Source organism: Panthera leo, chromosome B2 (assembly GCF_018350215.1).
Source record: "Panthera leo isolate Ple1 chromosome B2, P.leo_Ple1_pat1.1, whole genome shotgun sequence".
NCBI lineage: Eukaryota > Metazoa > Chordata > Mammalia > Carnivora > Felidae > Panthera > Panthera leo.
Window position 1 is genome coordinate 73111464 of NC_056683.1, and position 20043 is coordinate 73131506.

Here is a 20043-nt window from a genome sequence, read left to right on the forward strand (position 1 = left end):
TTTTGCCTCTAAATGTTTTTGTTTTGTTTTAATTTTTTTTTAACGTTTATTTATTTTTGAGAAGAGAGAGAGCATGAGCGGGAGAGGAGAGAGAAAGAGGGAGACACAGAATCTGAAACAGGCTCCAGGCTCTGAGCTGTCAGCACAGAGCCCGACAGGGGGCTTGAACTCAAGGACCGCGAGATCATGACCTGAGCCAAAGCCGGACGCTTAACCGACTGAGCCACCCAGGTGCCCCTTGCCTCTAAATGTTTTTTAACACAGGTGGAAGAAAATTAAATGGTATGTTTTTCAATTGTTCAAGTTTGTGTAATGGCAACATAGCTTTCCCAGAAATGTAAGAATCACCCACAGACTATCATAAAACATAAATATTAAGTGATGTAAATGGAACATAAGAAATAGCTATGGACTTTGATCTTCATTTAGGCCTCATAGAGCTGTCAAAAAAAAAAAAACAAGAGAAACTCTTAGTAAATAAGAAGAGTCATTTATTTATTCAGGCAGGAAATCCTATGTATGTTTTAAGCAGCTAATATGTGTCGGGGATAGCACTGGGAGAAAGGGGGGGCATGGAATTAAAACTGTGGAAATATAAAGTTCACAAGGTGCTGAACTCTGGGAGTCAGACCCCTAAATTAAATACTTATAGTAATGTTGGGCAAGTGCTTTCATACATAAGCAAAGGACTAAGAGAATACAATGGGAAATTCTAATGCTTCCTGGAGGAGTTCAGAGGGGCTTCAGAAAGCAGGTAGCATTGAATAGGTGGATGCATATTTCTCCACCAAAATCTCCATAGGGTATTGAGGCAATCCACTGCACTGCTGAGCTGAAAGGTTTTGAAAGAAAATAAAACACATCAGAGGACAGATTGCTATTATAAATTACCTTGAGGTAAGCCCTTTTCAGTGGACCTTAGGTTCCTACAACTAACTCCGAGATAATATTAACAACCACAGCAATTACTAGTGGTATTACTAACATCCATTCACGATCTGTTATTAAAAATTATCATTTGGGGCACCTAGGTGGCTCAGCCAGTTAAAAGTCTGACTCTTGATTTCGGCTCAGGTCATCATCTCACAGTTCGTGGGATCAGGCCCCATGTAGGACTTAATGCTGACAGCACAGAACCTGCTTGGGATTCTCTCTCTTCTCTCTGTCCCTCCCCTGCTTTCTCTCTCTGTCTCTCTCTGTCTCTGTCTCTCTTTCTCAAAAATAAATAAACATTAAACATAAAAAAATAAAAAAATAACCTTTAAAAATTATCATTTACTAAATATTAAGAATCTATAGCATTTAATGTTAGGTACCAATCTCATTTAATTTCTATAGCCAAGTGATGAAAATATTATCCCCATTCTACAGATGAAGACTTTGAGATGAAGGGAGGTTAATTGTCTTAAGGTTATACCGTCAGGAGTAGTGGAATGAAGATTCAAAGTAGTCTGACTTCAAGGTGTATGTTTCTACTTCTTACTTCAAGTCCAGGGAAGTATTCGAGAAATAAATTAAGGTTTTAAAGGCACGAGACCGATAAGATGACAGGTTTTCTTCAGTTAACAGTGAAAATATATGATTCACTGAGGCAAGAGCCAGAAGCAGAATGTACCTGGAAGTGGTAAACATGGTTCTTTATCCTGGAAAACTTCAAACATCAAAAACAACAACAGAAAAAGCATAATATAATGAAACAAGTGCATGCATTCACCACCTGCCTTCAACAATTACCAACATTTTGCCAATTCTTTTTTCATCTTCACCTAACTCTTTTTTTACTTGAGTATCTAAATGCAAATCCAGATAGCAAATTTTTTTTTCTCTTTTAAATACTTCAATATGTGTCTCTATCTGATAAGGATATTTTCCTTCTATTACCATCATAGATATATTTGAAAGCATTATTTTCTTTAAATACAAAATATGATACCACTGAATATTTTCAAACTTAAAATGTAGCCTCTATAAGAACAAAATAACAAAAAAAACTTTAGCTCTATATTTAGATATATAAAGTCATGTTGACATCATTAATCAAATCACATGCAATTGAAGTAATTCTGAATCTGTGCTTGCTTCGGCAGCACATATACTGAAGTAATTCTGAATGATCAACTTTTTGTCATTTAGGCACACATAACAGAATCTATAGGTGTAAGAAAGCAGAAATCCTTCATTGGCTCAAGATGAATGAGGACATGTATTGAATAATGATATACAACTTAAAAATGTGTCTTATGAAAATACATGGGACAGAATTTAAAAGTCCTGCTCTTTACATCTATTAGACAAGAAGAAAATGTACAAACACAAAGAAATTAGTGCCAGAAAACAGATATGAGTACTCATTCAGCTATATATAATAAAAAGAACCAAAGAGCTAGAATGAATTTAATTAGACGTTTATCCTAGTCAATACCTATATCAAGTATACATGTGTCATTTTCATAAGCAAGTCGCTTTTCCTCTTTCAAAACCATTCAGCTATAATGCTTATTTCACATTCACCCTCAGCCCAGCTGTCTAGACCAAAGTGTCAAGTCATTATGTTAAGCAAGAAGCCAGGCTCTAATAAATACAATAGAATCATGATAAAAATGATCCTTAGTTAAATGATTTACTGGCCCAACCATTTAACTAAGCACAAAGAAAGTTAAGCATAAAATACAACTTTGCCAGAATACACAATAGAGCCTTCATAAGAGATATTGAGGCTGGGTCTACAAAAATTTAGCCAAACTGGGCTGGAAAGAAAGCAAAAATTTAAAGCAATAACAAAACAACAACAACAACAAAACCCACGTCTCATTAGCCATAGCTTGCCAGTAACTCCACTAGCAGCTAGAATCCCTAGCATTTTCCTCCACTGATCTTGAGGCCAACTTTTCAAACAACCCTATTCCTGAAAGGCCCCAGTGAAAGTCAACTCCTACAGACATGCTGACTCAGTTAAGAAAGGCCAGCCAAGCACCACTGAGAGCTCACCTGGTTGAAGGATCCATGAGCTGGTCAGTTCACTTCTGATGTGAGAGAAAGAACAGTTCATTTCTTCTCTAATTAGATACTAGCAAACTAAATGAGTAGATTCATAGAAGTAGGCTATCATTTTGCCACCTGGATGAGAAAACGAGAGATGCCAGAGATATGATTCTTCAGCAAATTGGCTACAGCTGCCAAATTGCAGATTTGGACAGCCCAAGACAGCAACTATATAACAGAATATCTGTGTTAGACCTAAAATTTTCCTGAAACATGTTTTTATATATCTTATGTTGCAATCATCAGGTATGTTGGGGTATATGCTAAGAAGTGCCCATTAGCTATTACTTGGTCTTTCTAACTGGATTGCCCTAGTGATAGAGCACTGAAAAGAGTGATTCATTTAAGGTTCATAGCTTGACTTTTTGTGCCTCAGTTTATTCATCTGTAAAATGAATGAGATAGACTAATATCTGTCTAGAAGTACCTTCTATGGGCGCGTGGGTGACTCAGTCAGTTAAGCATCTGACTCTTGATTTCAGCTCGGGTCATGATCTTATAGTTCATGAGTTCGAGCCCCATGTCAGACTTGCACTGCTGACAGTGCAGAGCCTGCTTGGGATTCTGTCTTTCTGTCCCTCTCCCCAACTCTCTCAATATAAACAAACAAATTTTAAATAAATAAATTAAATAAATAAATAAATAAATAAATAAAGTAGCTTCTAGTATTGAGCTGAACATAACATAAATAAGAAAATGCATTTTAAGTTAAAAATGCAAAGTATAATTTTTATCGTGGATGATTTTCCTCTTTAAGCTATTTTTTGTTCTTGTTTTCTTTGTGTTTTGTACCTACCTTTGTAGTACAAGAATGCTTAATATTTTACACACAAAAGAAAATTGGTCAGATGTAATGGTAAAAACAGAATCAGATGTTAATCTACAAAAGTACTTAACTCTTTGAGGTCAACTATATTCTAAGTAACAACCTCAAAGAACATGTAAGTAATGAACAAAATGAACTGTGATTTCAAGAAATAGATCATTTGCAACCTTCTTGGGTCTAGTATTTGTAAACTTCTTTTTGGACTTCAGGAAAAGGATGCAGCAAAAGAAATTGTTTTTGTACGTATCACATGTTGATTTTAGGCTCCACTGAAGAATATGATTAGAGTTTGGCTCACAAATTGTTGACAGAAAAATTGTTTTAATATTTTATTTGGTAATTTTTATTAGTGAAAAGTATGAAGGTAAGGAAGATTAATGTCCTTTCTGTGTTTTATATATCCCTCCCTATTCTGTCCTTGTATATATATATCAGGGAAGGATGTGGGATAAACAGGAGGAAAGCTTTATTTAAAAAGGACTATTTTTTCTGGCCAATTTTCAATCTCATCTAAATTCCTAAGAAAAGAAGATGTCTTCTGTGGAACTGCTACTTTGTAGACAGTTTCTGCTGTGATTTCAGAACAGCATAGTGATTTAGGGTGTTTACTCTGAAATCAAAGTTACTGAGTTGCTGTTTCTGCTCCACCACTTACTAGGTATTTGACAGAGAACAAATTATTTAACTGTTCAGTTTTTGCGATCTGGTCCATAGAATGGGAATAATGTGGAATAGTTATGAAGGTTCAATGAATTAATACATAAAGTGCTTAGGACAGAGTAATTGCTCAGTAAGTTTTGCTTATTACTTTCAGATATATCGCACATTAAAAAAAAAACCTTTATTTGGCATGGCAAGTACTTTAATCTTCTTTGCTATGTTTGAAAACAAAAGATGCTTAAAGTAAAAAGAGAAAGAAAAAAAAAAAAGAATTCTACTAGCTGCAGAAGAAACCAGATTTTAAATCTTACTTAGAATTGAAAAGGAAGACTCCTGATAAGAGAAGACCTAGTCATGCCAGAAGAAAAAATTGACCATGAAACTTTTTCTTTCATGCTCATGAAACTTGAACTATTGCTAACAGAGGCCACCTTGGGAAAGCAGGACCCTGCAGGCATTGGTGTAGATGCAGTCCTTTTGGAGAACAGCCCAGGGATACAAATCAAAACTAGCCAGCTTTCATTCTCTGTAACTTAGTGAGCAATTCTTGGGAACCTAAGTTCTAATAAATTAGTCAGGAAGGGAATAATCTCTATCATATTCATAAAAATGGTCATTGTAATACTATGTATAATCATGAAAAAGTAAGAAATGACCTAAATATCCCACGAGAGAATGTCTTATTGATGAAATATTGCATCATTAATAAACTTGTACATATAACTTTAGCAGTATAAAAAATAAAGCTTAATATTAAGAGAAATGGGGGCTTAAAAGTGTATATACCGTATTACTGTAACTGTGCAACACATATTTATAGGTATTTTATGTGATTATATAATTACAGGCAATAAGGGAATTGGGAGAAAACAACTGGGTTTTGTCTGGAGCAATCAAGAGTAAAATTTCTTTGAATTGTTCTATACTGGTGTTTAAAGAATAATACAAAATTAAAACACAAACACATATGAAATATAATGCTAAAACTAATCAAGGAATTTATGTTTTAACAAACTGATAGTTTATAGATGGATTTCATTAATTCTTGGAGGATTTTTTACTGCCTTTCTGCTGGTATTAACACTATTCGTAAAACAATGTGCATTTAATTTGTGTGATAGGATACCTATGTTATGACTTGGCAGGTTTGAAGTGAGAAAATATTTTGTTAATTGTTCAACAGTTAATAACTATAAAGATTGGGAGGCAGAGTAGAAACGAAGATTATTAAACACCTACTATGCAATATGTAAGTTTTAAAAAATTTGACTTTTCATTGGAAATACTACAAGAAAATTATGATTAATAATACCAAAGTACAAAAATTTATCCAATACCACTCTGGTCAGGCTGAATGCTAGCCGCTAGGAATTTCATAAAACCACAAATGTACACTGAAAAGAGTATGTGTTCAGTCATAAATGGATCCTGAATTCCCTCACTGCTGACTTACTTCAGCAACAGATTTCAGCCTTATTCTCAGAAACATGACCTGGCAAAGCACACCTGAGCTGGGTAGACCCAAGGATTGGACAAGCCATCTCATGGCAGAAACCAGCAAAAGACCAACATGAGACCAAGTGACTCCTCTTCCCAATATCAAGGGAAATAACCAGACACCATCTTGGGAAGGAAGAAAAGAAAGAGAGAAGCCACCATAATAAGGACTCAAACTTAGAACTCATAGGAATATTTACCTCAAAAAGAGATCTGAAATCTAAACAGACTATAAACTAGAGGAGGCAGAGAAACCATTAGCTGACAATACTTATCTCTTTCCTTGCCACCCAGAGGAGTACAGTGGGGGTGAGGTGTTTATAGGAACATTAGATAGGTGATAGAAAATAGGACAAATTCTCTTTGTTTAAGCTGCATATGAATACCTTTGTACATTGTAGGGTGGTCCTAAAGCAGAAAATACATTTTACTATTCTACTTCTCCCACATTAGAAATTAGGACATTTGGTTATACAAGAAATGACACTGAATGAATAAATCATAAGAGTTGAATGGAGCAAAGAAGTGTCCTAATTCATCATCCTGATTTAAGGTAGACTCACATAATTCAGCCCAGAAACCTTTAGCATGGGGACCTGAAGCATTTATAGTGGGATTTGCTCTTGGTCTTTTGTGGTGAGGAGGCAGAACAGTCAGTCACTCTCCACCAAGCCTATCCTTTCCTTTCTTTCCTTTCATTTTGACTTGCAGGCAATTATTATTATTATTATTATTATTATTATTTTTACTATTAATAAATTTCTGCCCTTCCTCTCTCCACTCCTCATAGGAGGGACTGATATCATCCTGGGTCTGAAGTGCCAAGAGGTGCAAGCAGTTACTAGAACTTAGTGACAGAGGGCAGAGACGGAGAGACCATGTGGAAAAGGCTGTTGGCAAGAGCTTGGCCTACAGTAGACAGATGCAGCCTACCCACAGTGAACTCATCCTTGAGCTCCATAACTGGCATCAGAGGATAAGGGAGTCTATTAATGCAGGTCAGACTCTTGGAGAAATGGCAGGGTAGAGCCTGGATCTGAAGAAGCAAATAAATAAGATACAAAAATAATTGGGATTGATCCCTCAACTTCAGGGTGATGGCTACTGCTAATCCATAGGCACCTCTCTATGTAAATTGGAAAAATGTAAGTTGTAATGGATGTTGGACTCAGATTTATTAGTACACATAACTGTGCTTTTGTGAGAATTATAAAAAGACTATCCTTCTTCCAGGAAATATAGCCCAATGCCAGAGTGCAAAGCTTGGAAAGCAGATAGTGGGCTGGATTCCAGTCCCCATTGACCCCCCTTGGCTGAGAAATCTAACCAAGAATACCAGGAGTCAACCCTAATTGATGTGAGCCAACTTAAGTAAAGACATCTCCTTGTCAGAGCTGTTGGTTCAGTGGTGGGTGCAGAGCCTAGCCCAAGCCAATCTGCATCTGACTATCCCCTGATTATAGCCAGTGGTTCAAGGGTAGGCACATGTCTTGATAGAAATGAAGTTCAGGACTTTAAGTCTGTGACTGCTCAAGAAGTTCTTTCCCCTACCCCAGAAATAAATGAGGAAGCATGTGGCCCTGGGAGATTATAAACCATAATGGAAGCCAGCCTAAAATGAGCTTGATGCCTAGAGAGAGAAAATGGAGAAAATCATCCAGAACTCTCATAATATCACAGCGTCAGAGTCAGATTATGCCTGAAATCTGTACTTTTCAATTGCATTAGTTAATAAATCTTTAGTTTTTAAGCTAGATAGAATTGGGTTTTCTTTTGCTTGCAAACAGAGATTTATAGTTCTTCTTGCCCTCCCATTCGGACAATGCAGGTTTATTCAACTTCTTCATTTCCCAACCATTTGGAACCAGGAAAAAAAAAAAAAAATCTATTCAACCCAAACTGCATCTTCAGCTCAAACCAGATTGATTTTCTTTTTTTTTTTCAATATATGAAATTTATTGTCAAATTGGTTTCCATACATCACCCAGTGCTCATCCCAAAAGGTGCCCTCCTCAATACCCATCACCCACCCTTCCCTCCCTCCCACCCCCATCAACCCTCAGTTCTCAGCTTTTAAGAGTCTCTTATGTTTTGGCTCTCTCCCACTCTAACCTCTTTTTTTTTTTTCCTTCCCCTCCCCCATGGGTTTCTGTTAAGTTTCTCAGGATCCACATAAGAGTGAAAACATATAAAATATGGAACGCTTCACGAATTTGCGTGTCATCTTTGCGCAGGGGCCATGCTAATCTTCTCTGTATCGTTCCAATTTTAGTATATGTGCTGCTGAAGCGAGCACAAACCAGATTGATTTTCAACCATTCCTATATCTCTGCCCTTATTCTTATTTACTTAAAAGTGCCTGCAAAATTCTTTTGTACATCCCAAGTCATGTTTTCTTTCTGACACAATCCTTAGCGTAATTGCTATTGAAATGTCTTTTATATCATCTATTGTAACAATTATATATGCATTTGTACACATTGCCTCCTCTGATACCTACCCAATGTATCTTTTTCATACCCACAGTTGGATTTTCTTTTGGTTTTTGCATATTTTGCATTTAGCTTTCTTGCACACAAGTGTGAAGCTACAATAGCTTATTAGAGATACTGCCAAAAGAAGAAATAAAAAACAAAACTGAAGTATAGCAACTCAAGAATTGGTCAGTTTTAACTATCAAGAGCTATAGTACAAAAATAGATTAAAATGTGGCAGCACTAATCTCTGTAGTGATCAGAGCTTGTCTGACTCCTTACAACAACCTTTTAACCAGCTTCCCTATACATGATCTTGACTTCACCTGCATACCACCCTCAAGAAGTTAACAATTACCTTCCTGATTGGAGAGGAACTGGCATATAATAAAGCTTCAGTAGACATTGGTACGGTTCTTGCTTTACAGAATTGTGTTCAGGGATTTCTGCTTTCCTTACTTTCTCTTCCATGCCTTACAGTTTACTTTCCAGCATCTTCTTAACACAAGTGTTTTTTCTACCTGTGTCCTTTCTACATTTCCCTCCTCTACCTGAAATGTTTTTTCAGCCTGTCTTCCATAAACTTCCCAGCTTTACTTGGGCAATTCCTATTCAGGTTTAAGTCTTTCTTTTTTTTTTTTTTTTTTTTAACATTTATTCATTTTTGAGAGACAGAGACAGAGTGCAAGTGAGGGTGGGGCAGAGAGAGGGAGACACAGAATCCAAAGCAGGCTCCAGGCTCTGAGCTCTCAGCACAGAGCCCAATTTGGGGTTCGCATTCACAAACTGTGAGATCATGACCTGAGCTGAAATCAAGAGTCGGATGCTTAACCGATTGAGCCACCCAGGCACCTCTTAAGTCTTTCTCACCTGTCACCCACTCCAGGAAAGCTTCCCCTTTCACTCTTCTGGAAGTTGCTCTTCCTTTGTGATCTCTTTTTTGTTCTGCCCCTTTAATCTGCCATGCATATGTATTTATACATGGACTTGCCTGTTAGATTGAGCTGCATGACAACGGGGACCATTTCTTACTTCATTTTGTATCTCTATGACCATCAGAGAGAAAGAGCCAGGCTCTAAAGGGAATCCACATACAAAAGAACGTTTTTATCTCCTTAACAGTTAAGAAACCAACAACATAAGAATCTCATAAATATGGCTGAGTCAATTCAGAAAATTTTTGCATTCAAGTTAGACATTGAGTTGCTGTTAATTATGAAATGAGTAGGATTGACAATTTGAAAGTCAAACAAAATTTTCAATTAACATCTAAAACTGTAAGTAGCATTTTCGTTTTTCTAGATACCATCATAAACAGTTTTTTCCAATAGCTCACTAATCATATTCCAAATACTTTGGGCTACTGCTATGATGGTACCTTCAAAAAGAACCAACAGAGACAAAAAAAAAAAAAAAAAAAAAAACCCAAAACAACTATTGCAAAGCATACTTTAAAAATATGTCATAGAAAAATTGTTGGTGAAAAGAGGTTAATTCCAAATTCTGAGGGGCTTTATTCCAAGCTGCTTGGCTCTCATCTTCGTTCAGCAGGAACGAAGGGAATTTAAAAGTGCAATTAAAAGGCATTCTGATTTTTCTTAGGATGAAGTCTTTGTAATTGAAACCTGTCAAGAAACTCTCTCTTCCTTTTTAATTTTTTTTTTCAACGTTTTTTTTTTTTTTTTTATTTATTTTTGGGACAGAGAGAGACAGAGCATGAACGGGGGAGGGGCAGAGAGAGAGGGAGACACAGAATCGGAAACAGGCTCCAGGCTCCGAGCCATCAGCCCAGAGCCTGACGCGGGGCTCGAACTCACGGACCACAAGATCGTGACCTGGCTGAAGTCGGACGCTTAACCGACTGCACCACCCAGGCGCCCCCTCTTTCTTCCTTTTTGAAACCATGTAAAGAATATAACTTGCTTACCCGAGGGTTTTGACCCGGCTGGCAATGAGTCTTCCTATCATCCAGACTGTTAATAATGTTAGACAGACTGGGCCCTGGACCAAAATGAGTGTCCACGGTGAGGCCAGGCATGGCACATGGTCACTGTGTGGGGACCATGCAGTCTAGCAGCAGTCCTGGTTGATCAGCTCAACTAGGGAGATATGGGGGGGGTAGGGGGGGTCCTAACTGATTTGGCAGGCCAACTGAAGCTGGAATCCTTCATGAACTAGGAAAACTGTTGCTGGCCTTAGGGTACAGGTGGCCCTGTATATGGGTAAAGAGCACAGTATCTGACAGAGAAAATAATGCAATGGTAGCTGTGACAGAGAAAGTTTTTTCAGAATAGAGGCAGTCAACCCTGTTTTTTATAAATAACTAGACCCTGGAGCAAAGGGAAGGAGCCCCAAAAGCCCCATAGCCAGTTGTCAGAGACCAGCTTGAGAGTAAAGAGAATACTGAAGGATGATGAACCACTGAGGCAAAAGAATGAAAGGACCAAGACTGCCACAGGGCTTAGGGCAGAGACATTGAAAACTGACCCAAACCACATTATTCTCTACTCTGATTAGTTATGTGTGTGCCCAAGATCACTAAGAAAACATGCATACAATTTTCCTAGAATGCCACTTTGATTCCTTTCAATTAATTACCCTTTTATTTCTAAAACTCTGTGTTAAAGTTACTAGAAGTTGTTCTTTAAGAGAGAGAAGAGATGCCAATTTATTTATGATATATTGTCAGCTATAAGATGTAGACTGATTATAGAAATATTAAAGAAAAAAGAGACTGGCTTAGAACCTATAAAATATTGTACCTAGGTTCTATCAGTTCATTTCATGGTAGTGTTTGGATGAATATTAACTTGAATGAGTCATCTAGGATGCCATGTACCCTAAAAACGTTCCCTACTGATGCCTAAACAGACGTCATCCCAGATGGGACATTGATGTACCGGTAAAGTATATAAAATTATGTCAAACAGGCAAAACCTTTTTTAAGGAGGGCATGGGATATATTTTTTTTAATCCAAGTATCACACAGTGTTTAATTCTTGCCCCTAGAGAAATTAAATTTGGATGAAGTTATTATGACTTGTTCCCAATCCTTTTCTTTGAAGTTACTCAGTTTATTTTTGTGATACTCTTTACTATTACCATCACCATTGCTTTCATTTTGCAGTCTCTTAGAATTGCTGACAATCCAAGCCAATGGCCCTCAACCTAACTGCACATCAGAATTACCTGAGAAACTTTTGAAAAAATATACACCTAAAATTCAAAAGCTTAATGACATACTCTTTTGGCTAGACTGTGGAGAAAATCTCAAACATTGTTGGTGGAAATTTAAAAAATCATTCACCCCCTATGGAGAAGAGTTTGGCAATATCTATCAAAATGCCTTTTGACCCAGAAATCTGACTTATAAGAATTTACCCCAAGGTATACTGCTATAATTACGAAAAAAAAAAAAAAAAAAGTTTTCACTGTTGTAAATTATTATTCGTCATGGCAAAAATTGGAAACCACCCAAGTCTATCCGTAGGGGCTGGTTGAACGAACCCTGCTATGCCCAAACACAATACAGCACTATTTTACAGTAGAGCTATATAAAAAAGAATGAGGATCACCCCTGAGAATGAATATGGAGTGGAAAAAAGCAAGGTGCCAAAGAATGTGCTGTTTTTTATATATCTACACCTACATAAATACATAATTGTTTATTTTTTCTTTTTTAAATATATTTTTTAAGTTTATTTATTTTCAGAGAGAGAGCATGAGTGGGGAAGGGACAGCGAGAGAGAGAGAGAGAGAGAGAGAGAGAATTCCAGTCAGACTCCACACTGTCAGCACAGAACCCAAAGCAGGGCTCAAACCCACAAACCATGAGATCATGACCTCAACCAAAGTCAGACGCTTAACCAACTGAGCTACCCAGTCTCCCCTATAGTTATTTATTTTGACCAAAAAAAATAAAAGCAAAAAACAAAAACAAAAAATAGAAAGGATAGATCAAAAGAATATATGTGGTTCCCTATCTGGGGTCAGCAGGAGAAGGAAGGGAGTGGTGACAGGAATTGGAAGGTACATGAGGCTTCTCTGAGTACAACGTTTTTATAGTTGTGGAAGTTTTGAGCCCTGGAAATATTTCATATTTTCAAAAATAAAATTATATCAATAATAATGAAAAAAACCTAAAATTTAATTCAAAGAGAAACAAATGAGCTCAGTTTTATATTACAATGATAACACAACTTTTAAATAACTCTTGAACGCATTTCTCTGACTGTATACCCTTAATGAGATATTTTCAAGGTAAAAAGAACAATAATATCATGAACATTACTTAGTAGGATTGTTGTTGAGTCTTAAAACTATTCTTTTGTGTGTACTGTAGGATAAAACAAATGAGTAAATATATTGGTGGTTTAAGATTCAGGGTTCTCATTGTGGGAGAAGCAATGTATAAAAATGGAATGGGGAAGGTAAGGAGAAGCCCTGAAGTGTGGATTTTTAGTGGAGTTGTCATCATGAACTTATGATTTTAAAAATATTTTTAATTTTTTTGAGGAACCTCCACACTGTTTTCCAGAGTGGCTGCACCAGTTTGCATTCCCACCAACAATGCAAAAGTAGGTGATGGGCATTGAGGAGAGCACCTGTTGGGATGAGCACTGGGTGTTGTATGGAAACCAATTTGACAATAAATTTCATATAAAAAAAAAGAAAGAAAATAATAACATTTTTATCTCAGATAAATATATTATATCTCAGATATATTTCCTATCTCAGTCAACCAAAGGGGCTCAGAAACAATTTCACCCAGAGGAAATGAACATTTTAGTACCAAGATCTTGGTTTTAAAACACCTATGTTCACTATTGAACAGAACCAGTGTTCCCTGGAAAAATGGTTGATTCCAGTTCAGAGACACAGAACATACAAAGTGAGCCTGGAACATCTTATGTGAGAAAACAAAGTAGTGTCCAGAAGATCATAAGTACACATCAAAAGAACAAGGCAGCAAGTATGAAGGGCCAAATGGATTTTAATGGATTTTAAAAATCCACGAGTACATGGAGGTATTGGAGGAGGGAATCTTTTCTTCACAAAAGATGCCAGCTAATAAATGTAGAAGGAAAATAAAATTAGGAAATTACCGTTTTGCAGTCTCCAGTGTGGCTCAGACAAGGGTCATCAATGCATGCTGAAAGTCCTGCTGAAAGTGTGTTCAATATAATATTAACACAGTATCAAAATATCATCCCATACATTATTTATTAATTATAAAGGGAAGAGGGCACTTTTAAAATAATAAAAAAAAAATGGTAGACATAATCTTAACCTAGTGACCAAACTTAGCACAAAACTAGCATATGTTATGTGCTGGAGTGATACAACGGGATGGGCACAATAGAACCTGTGTAGTATTCTTACTGAAAAGGCTTAACCTGACTCTAATCGTGAGAATAAGATTCAGACACGTTCCACAAAACAATTACCCTAAACTCTTCAAAAATGGCAATTTCATGAAAGGTATAACATAGGTAGAAAAATGCTTTGCACTAAAAAATTCTAAAAAACAGGACAACTAAATACAAGGTGTGTAATCTGTGATTGGAGTCCAGATTTTTTTAATTAGCCAAAAAGTACATTACTAAAAAATAAAACAGGCAAAAAATTACTGGAACAATTGAGACAATTTGAATATGGACTGGTCATCATATTCACTGGAGTATAAATCTTTTATTTTAAATCTTTTCCTTTACAGGCACCTGGGTTTCTCAGTTGGTTAAGTGTCCAACTGTGGCTCAGGTCATGATCTTATGGTTTGTGGGTTCAAGCTCTGCATCAGGCTCTGTGCTGACAGTTCAGCTTGGAGCCTGAGGTCTGCTTCAGATTCTGTGTCTCCCTCTCACTCTCTGCCCCTCCCCCATTTGCCTCTGTCTCTTCCTCTCTCTCAAAAATAAATAAAAATTTTTTAAAAAATAAAATAAATCTTTTCTTTTAGAACTCAAATGATATGATTTGTGTGCAATGGGTATCAAAGTTTCAATGATCAAACATTAATATTTAAACATATAGCTATTCTACAGCATTTCATTTAATACTTTTAACACTGGTTAGAGTGTTTTATATCATAATGAAAATATAGTTTCAAGTGTAGAGATTGTTTTACATTTGGTAAACATAAAAGCTGAGGCTTATATGATTTCTCCGTTTCTCTCTCTGCCCAATCAACTTAGAATAATTGTTTTACAGCTAGTCAACCACATAAAAACTCGCCACAGAAAGCAAATTAAAAAGTAACCACAACCAATAAACCAAAGAAGAAAGTAAATTGAAACAATTCATGCATATGGACAAGGGCCTTGACTTTTTAATCATTCTTTTCCTGTAATAATTAGCACAAGGCCTTTTATAGGACTGGTGCTTGTCATAGCTCAAGACTCAGCCAGTTAACTAACGGTACAGGGTACAACATGGGGATACAATTTCCAGGACATGGAATAAAACAGAAAAGCACTAATGATGACTAGAGCACAGAAGAGAGCTCCCAGTGATAGATGCTACATCCCAAAGTGTGGGTCAAGCACGATAAAGACTTGGTGCTCAACTGTCCCCCTTTTTTTGTATACCTTCGGCAGACATCAGTTTTTCATTGCCATATTGTTTCCCATTGTCTCGCTATCTCTTTCAGTCTACCACTTTTCAAAGTCACCACAAATAATAAATAAAAAATGCATTTCATATGAAATTTTAAAAAGACTGCAGTTTGAAAATTCTCTTGTTTCAGATTAGGCTAGAGTTGCAAGCGGAAGAGGGGCCATATTCCCACAGCTTTGGGAGGAAGCTTGCCAGGCTGTCAACCAGACAGGGATGAACAATGCTCAGTAACTTTCAATTAGAAAGTTAACTAAAGTATGGAAGAGCAGCAAAAAACAGTTTCCTTCTACATTGCAGAACATATCATGTCCTCAAAACATAATATGCCAAATGCTTGTCTGGTTGCAAACTGAGTAAGAGCAAGAGGGCTGCTCCCATTTCAAGAAGGCAAGCTACTGATTGGGATAACAGAAAGTGAGTCTGAACCAGATGGCTACAAAGAAGTTTTCCTGGGGCTTGGTGGTATCTGCTAACCTGTGGTGTTTGAAATACCTTCAACGGAATTCTTGATTGTGGTTTCCCTGACTCCTTTATAAATAACACCCATGCTTTTCCACTCTGAAATTCTACCATTATCAATTTTCTTTCAAAACTAGTCTTTCAAGAACAAGATAGGGCATACAGTAAAGCAGTTTGAAATTACATGTAAAATGACATGTTTTTGAGAAAAGTGTATGCAGCACTTTTTGTTTGCAAAATATTTTTTATTGCAAACATTCTATCTAATAATTCTTCCTAGTTATTCAGGGTCTGGCTCACCCTTAAATTACCTATGTGAAAAACAAGACAGGTAAATTTGATTTGAGTTAGCTGAACTTTGCATGCCTCCTAGCCAATGGAAATTGAAAAAGCTTGCACAAATTATGCAATAAAATCAATCATCCAGTCATGATTAAAACCTTCAGCCTCTAAAGCTGTAGCTCAACTCATTGAACCATTCAGCCTTCATAAGGATTTTATTACTTTGTAATATATTCATTTTTTTCTTGAAAAAATTAAAGTCTGCCTTTCAGCTTCCATGGTAAAGTGTATAGTTGTCAAAATTACAGTTGTTGACTATTTGAGAAATAATGAGACCATTTATTTGCTCTGTGTCTTCTCTATTTTATATTCCTGATATTGCCATCTTTTTTCTCACAACTTTTAAATATAAACATGCCCAAGATTCTTCAATTTTATGAACTCTCCTGATTCTATGACCCCATCGATATATTACTTTATTATTCCTTCTCATTTCAGTCAAACTTCACAGTCTTAATTCTGGCACTACCCAATAACTTTTCAATCCACTGAACTTTACTCTGTGCCCCAACCAATCAACTGATAAGTTATGTTCAAGTGTATCAATAGATCTCCATCTTGAATAACTAAAACTTTATACCAATTGCTGTACAGCATAGTGCCTATAGAATTGTACTGTAATGTGCACTTTAAAACTTGTTAATAGAGAAGCCCCTGGATGGCTCAGTCAGTTAAATGTCTCACTCTTGACTTCAGCTCTGGTCATGATCTCACAGTTCATGAGATAGAGCCCCACTTCCAGCTCTGCACTGTCAGCACGGAGACTACCTGGGATTCTCTCTCCCTCTTTCTTTGCCCCTCCTGGTTCACTCCTGGGCCCTCACTCTCTCAAAATAAAAAAATAAACATGAAAAAAAAATTGTTAGTAGAGTAAATCTCATTCCAAGGTTGTTTTTTTTTAAATTAAAAAACAATAAAATAAAGAGTTACAAATAAGTTTAGAGGTGACAGATATTACCTTGATGGTACCGATGTCTTCCCAGGCATATACACATGCCCAAACCCCTAAAATCATATACATTAAAAATGTGAAAATTTTCATATATCGGTTATACTCACTAGAGCTGTTTGGGAGAAGTATATCTTATAACCTTAATTATTTCCGACTCCAAACGGCACTTTAAGACTTCATTCATCTTTCTGGATCTGACTGATGCATCAGACTTTGTTGAGTTCTCTTTCTTGGCTCTCTATTTTTGCCTCTGTCCATTCTTTTTTCTCTCTTTCATGAACTCTGCCTGATCTGTATCTCTTTAAAATGTTGGAGTTTCTGACTTCTATCCCTGGTCCACTGCTTTTCTTACGGAAGAGCTTCTCTTTGGACTGTCCTCCACTCTCAGGATCTTAACTATCTCCTGTATGCTGGTGATTTCCAAAACTAAATCCCTATCCATGATCTTTCCTCCAGATTTCAGACTTATATTTACAAATGCCTGTTAGACATTTACAATCTTGTGAAATCCACTAATATTCAAAGTACAATTTACCCTCAATCCTGCTCCTTTTATATTTCATGTCACTTAATGAATCCATATTTACCAAATCTTAAATCTGAGAGCTCTGCTAGCCTTCTCCTTGCCCTTACCTTCCATGTTCAATTAATCAACAAGTCCCTGAAATTATATGTCTTAAATATTTATTAATCTTCTCTTCTCTGCATCTACTATCACTAACATAGTTTGGTTGTCTCTGATCATTTTAATTCTGTTCTAGTTGAGTTTCTTGTTTCTAGTCTTGACTTCTTCAAATTTGTTCAGTGCACTAAAGCCACAATAACCAATGTAAAAACAAAATATGACAACCATTCCCCTTCTTACAGTCCAAAAGTTTCCCTATGGCTTACAGAATAAAGTCCAAGCTTATAAGGGTGGCAAAAAGGACTTTTATAACCTGGCTTCAATCTACCATTGCCAAAAAAGATGCCTGCTTCACAATTTATTTAGCAATACCAAATGTTTATAATTTCCCATCCACATGGAACATTATCAGCCTTACCTCTTGGTTCTGTCTGGAACACTCTTCTGGTCTTTACCCTGTAGCAGTCATTAGTACCATTCACCACTATTTTGAAATATTCTCCTCTGGGTACATGGTAGGATTGTACTCCCTACGCCACTGAGGTTAGCCACAATCACGTGATTTGTTTTGGCCAGTGAAAAGTGAATAAACAATGTCACATCAAAGCATAAGCCATTATGGAGCAAATGTGTGATTTTCTATCTTTCTTCCTCCTGTCATGGCAACTAGCAACATTCCAGATGATGGACTGTCAGTTTCAGTCCCTGAGTAAGGAAAATGTCCTGAGATGGACATGAAACATAAGGGAGCAATGATCCTGTGTTGTTTTCAGCCCTTAAGAATTTTGAGATATTTACCACTGCAGCATATTCTAACCTATCCTGATACATACTTATTCTAATTTTTTGAATCTAATTATTACTATGCTTCAAATTTTACTTGGTTATTACTTCCTTTCAGAAAGTTTTTCTTGAATTTCTAGGGTATTTCCTTAACTATCAAGTGAGAATAATAGAGCTGCTGTAGGTTTAAAAGAATTAATTCACATAAAATACTTAAAATGCTAATTTATCTAGATGTTAGCTTAATAATATGTGCCTATTTATGTGGTTACTATTATGCCATAACTGTGTCAGTTACCTGATTTCCATTTCTTTCTATTTTTTATTTTATGTATATACATAACTCCTATATCCTTTATAAAAGAGCAATCTAGCCAATATATTTCCCCAAATATCTTTCTTTATTAAAATGCCAACATTATAATTGCCAGTTTCAGGACTAGTTATGTCCAGAATAAAAAACGAGATGGTGTAGACACTGTAGTCAGGCTCCAGCTATACTGGATAGCCAAGGTTTTTCATGCAGCTAGTATCTCTGAGCTTTAATTTCTTCAACTGTAATATAGAAGTAGTAATGTGCAAAGTTTTTTGGGAGGAGGAGGATTGAAGTAAATCACACGTACATAGAATTTAACATATCTGGTACATAGTAATTTTTCAGTATGTGATTATCATTACTAGTTACTGTTATGCTTATCATCCATCATCACTAAATCTGTGGACAGGCTGTTGTTCTGGGGCTGAATAGGTTGTAACTTTGCCTTGCCTCCACTAAAATTTTAAGACTATGAGTTATCAAAGAGCAGGTATCCCCATTGCATTTTATTTATCCAGAATGCCACATATTTAGCTCAGTAAATATATATATTCAATTCAACTGACATTTTAAGCAGATGTCTTGCTTACTAACCCAAACTCATAAGTCATCATGTTGAGGACAAAGTTAGGGTTATATTTGGAGATGGCACAAATCCCAGTTCTCTCGCAGCTGGGAGACAGCCACCATTGGCATGCTACTGGTACAAAAAATTGCCCCTTCATCTGACCTGTAGGGAGTTGCCAACTATGATGTTGCTGATTGTTCACAAATACTGAGCACACATTTGTATCAGGAGAAATGAGTGTGTCTTCTGGACAATGAGATACTGGAGTACCTTATCTGCAAGGTTCAGCTGGCTGGAGAATTCAAAACATCTGGAGGTTGAAATCTCTGCTCCCCTTTTAAGGTGTGGCAACAAAGGCAAACTGCCTGAAAGTGTTTGTTGAGCTCTATATGAAGGCAACCAGTGGAATGACCGACAAAAGACTATATTATAAATTGAGGAATTCTGTCACTTACCACAGAAAACCTCATGGAAATAAATAGTAGAGAAATTTGAGAATTGGGGAAACTGGCTATAAAAGTATAATATATTTTGTATTTCATGCTTTATTTTCAGCACGGAGTGGGAACATGGGTGCTTTAAAACAATTTATAGAAACATGATAACTTGCAGACCAACCACAATGAGGAGGGAAGAAAAAAAAAGAAGAGAAACCTTCTCAGAATAATTAGATGCAGTTCAGTAAACCACACAGAAAAATTCATCCGTAGGTTCTGACAAACTAGTATTGAACGAAGAGAATTTGTGATTATATTTCCATGCCACGTGGTTCAGATAAAGAAATCCTTATGATTAAAGTCACGTAAATATAATGACAGTCAACTGGAAAACAGATGATTTGTCCTTTTTGATGTGATGTCTAACTTGTTCAGTTTGCCCTTTGGATA

General features: G+C 36.4%; 1 long non-coding RNA gene and 1 other non-coding gene across 4 annotated transcripts in view; one reads left to right on the top strand and one right to left on the bottom strand.

The window, feature by feature from the left end:
- The window catches only part of LOC122220127, a 262266-nt gene that overhangs the window by 95941 nt on the left and 146282 nt on the right, over positions 1–20043 (top strand). The window lies entirely within an intron of this gene.
- Positions 8215–8321, bottom strand: LOC122220904. The gene has a single exon (XR_006203050.1). It is a non-coding gene; the product is annotated as a U6 spliceosomal RNA (small nuclear RNA).